Genomic DNA, 10,884 nt, shown 5'->3' with positions numbered 1-10,884 from the left:
AAAACTGGCATAAGACAAGATGCCCTCTCTCACCACTCCTATTCAATGTAGTTTGGAACTTCTGGCTAGTGCCATCAGACAAGAGAAAGAAATAAAGAGTATTTGAATAGGAAGAGAGAACGTCAAATTGTCCCTGTTTGCAGATGGCATGATTGTATATTTAGAAAACCCCATCGTCTCAGCCCAAAATCTCCTTAAACTAATAGGCAACTTCAGCAAAGTCTCAGGATACAAAATCAATGTGCAAAAATTGCAAGCACTCCTATACACCAATAATAGACAAACAGAGAGCCAACTCACGAGGGAACTCACATTCCCAATTGCTACAAAGAGAATAAAATACCTAGGAATACAACTAACAAAGGATGTAAAGGACCTCATCAAGGAGAACTACAAACCACTGCTCAACAAAATAAGAGAGGACACAAACAGATGGAGAACCATTCCATGCTCATGGTTAGGAAGAATCAATATTGTGAAAATGGCCATACTGCCCAAAGTAATTTATAGATTCAATGCTATCCCCATCAAGCTACTGAGGACTTTCTTCACATAACTGGAAAAAACCACCTTAAACTTCATATGGAAACAAAAAAGAGCCCACATAGCCAAGACAATCCTAAGTGAAAAAAAAAACAAAGCTGGAGGCATCACGCTACCTGACTTCAAACTGTATTACAAGGCTACTGTAATCAAAACAGCATGGTACTGGTACCAAGACAGAGATATAGACCAATGGAACAGAACAGAGGCCTCAGAAAGAATGCCACACAACTACAACCATCTGATATTTGACAAACCTGACAAAAACAAGCAATGGGAAAAGATTCCCTATTTAATAAATGGTGTTGGGAATACTGAGCAGCCATGTGCAGAAAGCTGAAACTGGATCCCTCCCTTACATCTTATACAAAAATTAATTCTAGATGGATAAAAGATTTAAACATGAGGCCTAACACCATAAAAACTCTAGAAGAAAACCTAGGCAATATCATTCAGGACATAGGCATGGGCAAGGACTTCATGACTAAAACACCAAAAGCAATAGCAACAAAAGCCAAAATAGACATATGGGATCTAATCAAACTTAAGAGCTTCTGCACAGCAAAATAAAACATCAATAGAATGAACTGGCAGCCAACAGAATGGGAAAAAATTTTTGCATTTTACTCATCTGACAAAGGGCTAATATCCAGAATCTACAGAGAACTTAAACAAATTTACAATTTAAAATAAACAACCCCATCAAAAAATGGGCAAAGGATATGAACAGACACTTCTCAAAAGAAGACATGTATGCAGCCAACAAACATGTGAAAAAAAGCTCATCATCACTGGTCATTAGAGAAATGCAAATCAAAACCACACTGAGATACCACCTCATGTCAGTTAGAATGGCAATCACTAAAAAATCAGGAGACAACAGATGCTGGAGAAATAAGAATGCTTTTACACTATTGGTAGGAGTGTAAATTAATTCGACCATTGTGGAAGACACTGTGGCAATTCCTCAAGGTTCTAGAAATATCATTTGACCAGCAATCCCATTACTGGGTATATGCCCAAAGGATTATAAATCATTCTATTATAAAGACATATGCACACATATGTTCACTGTGGCACTGTTCACAATAGCAAAGACTTGTAACCAACCCAAATGCCCATCAGTGATAGACTGGACAAAGAAAATGTGGCACTTATACACCATGGAATACTACGCAGCCATAAAAAAGGATGAGTTCATGTCATTTGCAGGGACATGGATGAAACTGGAAACCATAATTCTCAGCAAACTGAAACAAGAACGGAAAACCAAACACTGCATGTTCTCACTCATAAGTGGGTGTTGAACAATGAGAACACATGGATTCAGGGAGGGAAAATTCACACACCAGGGCCTAGGGGTTGGGGGGCTAAGGGGAGGAATAGAAGGCAGTGGGGGGATTGGGGAGGGATAGCATTAGGAGAAACACCTAATGTAGATGACAGGGCTATGGATGCAGCAAACCACCACCATGGCACGTGTATACCTATGTAACAAACCTGCATGATCTGCACATATACCCCAGAACTTAAAGTATAATAAATAAATTTTCTAAAAAATTAGTAATAATAATTTATAATGCTATTTTCATGTATAAAAAGATGAATCACTTTTGTATATGAATATTATATCCAGCATGTTTGCTATAGCTTATTAATTTAATGATTTCATTGTATATTTTGTGGCATTTAGCATATAGACAATGATATATCTATGAATAATTATATTCCTAATTATTTCACTTTAATCTTATTCCTCCGTTTTACTTTTTTTAATTGACAAAATTGTTTATTTATTTAAGGTGTACAACCCATGATGTTTTAATAAATGTATGTGTTGTGAAATAACTAAATCAAGCTAATTAATCTCACATCTTTTTTGATGGTGAGAAAATTTGAAATCTACTCTCTGAGTAATTTTGAAGCATATAATACATTGTTGTTTGCTATAATCACCATGTTGCACAATAGAATTCCCACTTATTCCTCCTGTCTAACTGAAATTCTACATTCCTTAACCAATGTCTTCCCTGTTTCCCACTCTCCAGCCCCTGGTAACCCCCATTCGACTCTCTACTTCTGTGAGTTCAACTCTTAGATTCCACATGTGAGTGAGACCTTGTAGTATTTGTCTTTCTATGCCTGGTTTATTTCACTTAGTATAATGTTATCCAGTTTTAGCCTTGCTGCAAATAATAGAATTTCTTTCTTTTTTAAGACTGAATAGTATTTTGCTGTGTATATATATCACATTTTCTTTATTCACATATTTGTTGATGGACATTTAGGCTGTTTCCTTATCTTAGCTATGGATAATAATGCTGCAGTGAACACGGGAGTTCAGATCCCTCTTCAACATATGTATTTCATTTCCTCTGGATATATATCCAGAAGCATAATGGCTCTACCATATGCTAGTTCTGTTTTTAACATTTTGAGGAACCTCCATACTGCTTTCCAAAATGACTATATTAATTTACATTCCCACCAACAGTTTACAAGGGTTTTCTTTTCCACACATCCTCAACAACACTTTTTATCTCTTATATTTTTTACAAACCATCCAAGCAGATGTGAGGTAATATCTCATCCTGGCTTTCATCTGCATTCCCTGATGATCAATGATGCTGAGCTTTTTTTTTTTTTAGTAGACCACTGGCCATCTGTATGCTATCTTTTCAGAAATGTCTTTTCAGGTCTTTCACCCAATTTTTTAAATTGATTACTTGTTTTCTTGCTATTGAATTCTTTCAGTTCCTTTTATATTTTTATATTAACTCCTTATCAGATATATGGTTCACAGATATTTTCTCCCATTCTGCAGGTTGTTTCCTTACTCTGTTGATTATCACCTTTGCTGTGAAGAAGCTTGTTAGCTTGATAATTCCAATTGTTTATTTTTGCTTTTGTTGCCTGTGTTTTGGGGGCCATATCAAAAAGCAATGGGAACAAAATGCCAATGGCAAGAAGCTTTTCCCATTTCCTCTAGATTTCAGAGTGGGATTGTCCAGTATGCTTGCCACTAACTATTTAAATTTGTGACCATTTAAAGTTAAGCTTAATCAGAAGTGTCACTCTTTCAGGTCTTACATTTAGGATTTTTACTCATTTTGAGTTGATTTTGTTATATGAGTTGGTTTTCTAGTCTTACTGAGAAACTCTCAAAAACTTTATGTAAGATTAGAATTTTCAACTCTGAGTATTCAAACTGGCATGTAAAACTGAGCCTGGTGATTTTCTTAAGGACAGATTTTTTTAAACTAAGGATTCATGTTTTTCATAAACATAGGACAATTCAGGCTTACTATTTCTTCTTGAGTCAGTTTTGGCAATTTACATTTCCTGTAAATATTTCTACTTCAGAAAGAAAAGATTCCAGATTGTCATAAAGTTGTTCAATATATTCTATTTTATTATCTTTCAAATCTCAATTCTATTTGTAATTGTACCCTCTTTCACTTTTGGCATTGGTTTGATTGGTTTGTAATGCCTTCTCTAAGTTTTATTGAACTTTTTGAATCTAAGGATCGGTTGTGTTTTTCCCTTTATCCCCTTCCTCCACTCAAAACCAAAACCAAGACAGGCAAGTGTCTTTCCCAACTCTGTTGTTACTCAAGAATCACTGTCAGTCAATTTTTTCTATACAGGGCCAGATAGTACATTTTTTTGTCTCTGTGGTCCATATGGCTGCAACTATTCATCTCTGCCCTTGTTTTGCAAAAGCAACTACAGATAATATGATAAGGAAAGGCATTGCTGTGTTTCCATGGAACTTTACAAAATCAGGTAGTAGACTGCGTTTGGCTTACAGACTGTAGTTTGCACATTCCAGCTCTAGATTTCAGAGCCTGTAAACTCCAGATCCCTCCCTTAAGAGAATATATTAACTGCCTGTCCTCCATCCTATTCCCAGGACAAAAACTTAATGACACTTGATTATCTTTCCAGTTTCACTTACTGTTTCCAGCTTTGAACCTCTTCATCACTTCCAGGCTTTTGGGACATTCTTTATTTTCACATATGACTAGCCACACATTTTTAAAGATTTATTTTAAATATCCTATCCAGCACTGTTAGATGTTCTGCACTGGTTCAGTTTTTCTGGCTATCTAGTCAGTCATATTGCCAAAAATGGAAATATCACTGGATTTTGCCATAGTGCACCTTTTTCTCTTCCTTCCTTCTTTTCCTTCTTTGTTTCTTCCTCTTCCTCCTTCTTTATTTCTGCCTTTAATACAATGTATTGGGTGAGGTAGAAGTCTGACTCTTGTGACTAAGTGGAAAGCTTCCATCATCAGGCAAATACTAGGAATAATACTGCAGCAGGCATCTGATGAGGGTTCTGACCTGACTGTAACAATTCAACACCTCACTTCAAACACATTCTTGAACCACAGTTCCTGATTTGCATTGAAAATTGAATTATAAATGATTATTTCTAGCAAGTCTATTTCTGAGAGTTGGTCCCTGGATGAATTAATTGGTCCCTTCCAGGGAAGCACTGGTTGAACAGGGTTTAACTGAGGACAATGTGAAAGAACGTTTTCTATTACCCAGAGAGTGAATACTTATGTCCTGTGGGAGGAATAACAGAAAAAGCAAATGGTAGCAATGCTGGAAAAAAAAAAATAACACCTTTTCCCAGTGGGACTAAGATTGGGATATGGCTGAGCCTGCAGTATCTGGACAAGCAGCAAGAGCTGGGAGGAGACAGCGGAGCAGTAGAAGATCCGAAGCTAAGAGGCCCAAGGTGGGCTGGCAAGCGATCTCACAGCTGGGAAAGTCTTGCAGGCCCCAGGCAAGGAGACCCTACTTTCCTTCTCTGTTTGATTTGGAAACTTTTGCGAAGGGTGATAGCTGTTTGAAGAGATGGGAGAAACCAATTCTTTAATTAAATTCTAGAAGCTTAAGGTTTATTACAGTTTGTGTTGATAAAAAGTCTTTATAACCTATACCTAGAGTACTCAAACTCAGAGACAGAAAGTAAAATGGTGGTTACGAAAGGCTGGGGACAGGAATCAGTGTTTAATGTGGAGTCAGTGTTTAACGAGGACAGAGTTTCTGTCTGAGACGATAAAAAAAGTTCTGGAGATAGATGCTGGTGAGGTTGTACAATAACGTGAAAGAAACTTTACATTATGTACCTCTTACCACAATAAAAAATCTTTTAAAATACGAACAAAAAACTCTTTATAATCTCTTTCAAGTGAGGAATTACCAAGTGCTCAACAGGACGCTTAGAATGGGAGGCAGGCGTGAGGGGTAATGCCAGACACACAACCCGCCTTGTGCACTTACGATTGCTGTTATTTAATTGACTGTCTACTTTCTCTGCCAGCTCCTGCACTAAGCACTTACATGTACTCATTCTAATCCTAAGAAAGAGAAAGAAAGAAAAACAGGAGCCTGCAAGGCTACCAGGTGCATCGTATTTGCCATGCATGTCGAGATTTTCACTTAAATTGAAACTGGCACAAAAGCATAAAATCTGGCAAAAGAAGACTAAGCAGATGCATGTGAAATGACCACAGTCAAACAGCCTCTACTGGCATGGCTGTGGGACATTGTTGGCAGTTGTCAATCTTGGGGACTGGCCAGGAGACTGCGGGCCTCTGCACCGCCCTAAGGCCACTCAGGCAAGGCCAGTCTCCAGTTTGTTTCACTGTGAGGCGGCTGCGCTGTCAGAGCCCAGACACGGTCACCAGACTCCCAGACATGGATTCAGCTCCACATTGTGTCACCCTGGGTAAAGGATGTACATCTCTACATGCCTGGGTTTGTCACCTGGCAGCATGGATGCTCAGGGACTGACCCATCAGGACTGCAGCAAATGGACAGAAGCTGGGGGAGCGCGAGGGCTGGTGCTGTGCGGAGCTCTGGTGCAGAAGGTGCAGAAGGCGCTCACCAGGGGTGCCCAGAGCCGGGGTTCCGTGCGCCGAGGGCTGGGTTCGGGTCACAGGCGCTGGGTGGAGAGAGTGAGAAGACACAGTGAGCATGTCCTCTTTAGATGCTCTCCAAGGCTTTCCTCCCCTTGGTTGGGACGACCCCCTGGAAAGGCGGTCCCGAGGCCGCTCCAGGACTCAGCCTTAGGCAACACCGAGGAGCGCGAGCCCAGGAGGTCTCGGGAGGGACTCGGGGGTGGGGAGACTAGGGAGGCCTCGGGAGGGCTAGGGGTGGGGGTGGGGGTGGGAGGTGGGAGGCGGGGAGGGGGACCTCGGGAGGGCCGCAGGTGGGATGAGGGGAGAAGAGGGGAGGGGCCTCGGGAGGGCCGCAGGTGGGAGCGCGGAGAAAGGTGGAGGGGCCTCGGGAGCATCTGGAGCCGGCTGAAGGCAGGCGCTGCGCGGAGGCGATGGCGCAGGCCCGGGGCGCGTCTCCCGGGGCTCCTTTCTAGGCCCTCGGAAGCTCCGTGCTGGTTTCTTTGCACCCATATCACACTTAACTGTATTTCTTTTTCTCTCCTTTCCTCCCCCCGCAGCTCTAAGCGCCCTGCAGCTTGCATGGGAGGCAACAGGGACCTCCTTCTGCACTGTCTGCGGGGACCCCTGTTCCAGCCCCGAGGGGACCAGGGGACGCTGCGCTGTGGGGAAAGCCCGGGTGACAGGAGGGGGCGGGCTCCTGGAGGACGTGCTGGGATGCGCTGCTGTGGCTGCTGAGAAGGGTGCCGAGGACGCAGCCAGCCCCTTGCCCAGAGCTGCGAGGGAGCCCCGCGGGGAGGACGGGCGGGGTCTGGAGGGAGAAACGGGGAGCCTGGGTCTCAGGGCTGCGGGGAGCAGAGGCCTCAGGGTGGTGAACGCCCCCAGCCTGCCCTCCCTGCTCACTGCGGGGTCGTGCACCCACCCTGCTCCGGGCCTCCCCTCAGCCCTGGGCCTCCAGGCGGTTTCCTTTCAGCCCGGTAGATTCTGTGCGACTTCATTTATTCAGAATCGGGATCAACAAATGAACACTCAGGGAGGAAAGGGGTGTTTGGAGGGGTGGGCGGGTAGAGAGGTGTCCAAGCAGGCACCACCTGAGGACCCCCTGAAGGGGACCGAAAGCCGGGTTTCCAGCTCGGCCACCCCTTCCTTTCTTTTTTCTTTTTTTTTTTTTTAAAGAAATATAAACAAAGAACTTGAACTATTTTGAAATAACTATTGGTAGCTGGACTGTGTTCTCTTGACCACAGCATTGCTCTGGGCCTGAGCCACGTGGGTCTCTGCTCTTCCTAAGTGTTACACAAGAATAGCGAACCCATGAGATCAGCTTCTAAACCAGTGTCTTCCCATAACCTCCTGGACCACGTCCCAAGCGAGGCCGAGACGAGTTCAAGGTCCCACTCTCCCAGGACACGCCTCACTCTCTAGTTGGCAGAAGGTGATGAATGTCGCCCAGTAATTGAGGGCTGTTCATGTCTGTGTAGAAAAATCAAGCACGGGCCCATATTCTAGAGGATTGCTTGTGGCAGGCAGAAGGCTAGCAGAGGCAAACCGAAACAAATGAAAAGGTGTGCTTCGAAGCTAATGGAGCAGATCGGACTAGTGAAAAATAGATTAACAATAGCATTTGGAGCAAAACTTAAGCTAAGCATAGTGCTTGCCTGAGAGGACTTGTGGCCCTTTAAAATTGCCAGTGGGACCAGGTATCATGGCTCACACCTGTAATTTCAGCAAGTTGAGAGGTTGAGGCGGGCGGATCACTTGAGTCCAGGAGTTCCAGACCAGCCTGGGCAACATGGCAAAACCCTGTCACTTCTAAAAATACAAAGATGAGCCAGGCATGGTGGTGCTTACCTATAAGCCCAGCTACTCGGAAGCTGAGGCACAAAAATTGCTAGAACTTGGGAGGCAGAGGTTGCAGTGAGCCAAGATCATGCCACAGCACTCCAGTATGGATGACAGAGTAAGACTCACAGAAATTAAATAAAATTGCCAGTTGGTGGGACTGTAGACAAGGCAAAGATGTTCCATCTTGGTTCCACAGTTCCAACCAAAAGTAAGGCAATTACAAAAATCCACTTTTGCATACCTAAGAGCAATTGCCCAGATATTTGGAATCATGTATCTGGTTAATTTGAGTTTTTGCATAGAAAGCAGGTATACATAGCCAAATTTGATTAGGAAGTACACTTTCAATCTCACATTAACCTTAACTCTTTCATAGTCTGAAGAGACCATATTCACAGTGATATGAGGACCAGACATTTTAAATAAAATCATGGGAATAATGTTCTTTGTTTAAGTCACAATTGCACTAAGCCAGCAGTCCCCAACCTTTTTGGCACCAGGGACCAGTTTCATGGAAGACAAATTTTCCATGGGCAGGGGATATAGATCAGGATGAAACAGTTCCACCTCAGATCGTCAAGCATTAGCTAGATTCTCATAAGGAACATGCAATGTTCCTCATATGTGCAGTTCACATATGGGTTCGCGCTCCTATGAGAATCTAATGCCTCTACTGATTGACAGGAAGCGGAGCTCAGGTGGCAATGCTCACTCACCCGACACTCACCTCGTGCTGCGCATCCCAGTTCCTAACAGGCCACAGAGCAGTATCTGCCCATGGGTTGCAGACTCCTCCTCTAAATGGTCCAGAATGGCTTCCCAAATACAGCCAAATATGCCACATATTCTCACTGTGTGCTATAATTTCCTTATCATAAAAGATGGAGTTAGGAAACAAAATTATATAAAGACATGCATAATATAATGTAAAATAGAATCCAGATCATTATGGCTCTTTCCGTATGACTTTCTAAAATGTAATATTTTTCTTGGAAAATGTCACAACTTGTAAGTGTGGCAAAACTCACTAGAAACAGCATTCTGAGTGCTCAAGTGACAGCATTGTTAAAACACCCTGAGAGCATGCATTTAATATTCTACATGAAGGCCTCTCTACTCCCATAATTTCCCCTACATAGCACTATGAAGTCATGTAAGGGTAGTCAGAAGGAAACAAAACTATTAAAAATATCCTCCAAAACTGAAAAGATGCCAAAAAATCACACAAGGACTTAATAACCACAGTATTTACAATGGAAAATAATGCTTCTGCCAGAAACTCTGTTTTTACTAGCCAGGCTTTTTTTCATGTTTAATTTTATATACAAGCTTTTTGCCTGGATTTATGATTAAATTATTTTCTTTTTAACTCCCCTTTGTTACCTTGCTTTTATCAATACTGATGATTTGAATTCTACAGCAAAGTAAAAACCAACTTCTTTACACAGTGCTGATTAGGCCAGCTCTAATCACTGAACCAACTGTAGGAGGCAGATACTATTGCGCTGCTCTGTACACACGAAAGAGCTGAAGCACACAGAGGCAGAGTAACTCCCGGTCACACAGTTGCTAAGTGGCAGAGCTGGGAATTGAACTCAGGGAAGGCTGGCTCCAGAGCCTATGTTTCTACCACTTTTCTAAGTTGTCCTATTGTAGCATTTCTAGAACTCTCAGAACAGCAACCCAGTGATATTAGCCCAAACTCATCAATTTTGCAAGTTACAGGATCTGTCTGCTCCTTAAACAAACCTTTCTCAAGCACAAATTGGATTCGTGTTTTCGCATCTGTACAAAAGACATAGGGACAGATGGGGGGGGAAACTGTGTCTATTCCTGAAAGATTCAGAGTCTCTGAATGAGATGAAGTCATAGAAGTTTCATGTGTCCTTTGACAAGGTGAGGGGCTGAGCTCAGTTCCTAACAGGCCACGGGCCAGTATCAGCCCAAACTGCCACATCTGCTCAGCACATCCTCCCCCTCCTCCCACGTCATTCACTCTGGAGTGAGGGGGAGCCTTGGCTCTGCTCCCCGCAGCTCTTTCCTGCCCTGGGGTCCTGCCCTGGACCACCCTCCCGCATGAACTCATAATGATCTCCACAGGTCTCCTCTCTTCAATGCAGCCATTACTCCACCATCAGGTAAAATATCTTCACCTGTTCCTCTTTTACTCCCAGGAGAAAGTTCAGCCTCCTTAGGCCAGCACTGAAGGCTCCAACTTGTCTGCTGCAACCCCGAGTCACCTCCTGCCACTCTCTGGAACACTTTGCTCCCAACATATGAGTACTCCCTGGCTCCTCCACCTTTGCCAGGGCCATCATCTCTTATCTTTCGTAGCCTTCTGCCGTGCCCTCCATGAAGCCTCCCCAACTCCAACCCTCATAGTGAGGGGTAAAATATCCCTCCTCTCTGTGCTCCTGGACCTCTGAACCTGCCTCTGTCAGAGCATTTGACAGAAATTTTAACAGCCTTCTAGAGCACAAGGGATCCTCTCTTCCTCCCCATTCCCTCTAAGTTGCAACCCCTCTGAGGTTAAGTCGCCACATTTTCCAGCCTGTGGGATCTATCACGGAGTGCCAAGAAC

General features: G+C 43.2%; 1 pseudogene; it reads left to right on the top strand.

Annotated features, from left to right (window-relative positions):
* The first annotated feature begins 6,201 nt into the window (after nucleotides 1-6,201).
* On the top strand, nucleotides 6,202-10,102 carry LOC101033070 (uncharacterized; annotated as a pseudogene).
* Nucleotides 10,103-10,884: the final 782 nt, after the last annotated feature.

Source organism: Saimiri boliviensis, chromosome 12 (assembly GCF_048565385.1).
Source record: "Saimiri boliviensis isolate mSaiBol1 chromosome 12, mSaiBol1.pri, whole genome shotgun sequence".
NCBI classification, from domain to species: domain Eukaryota; kingdom Metazoa; phylum Chordata; class Mammalia; order Primates; family Cebidae; genus Saimiri; species Saimiri boliviensis.
Note: the sequence above shows the minus strand (reverse complement) of the source record. Positions and strands in the feature narration are given on the sequence as shown.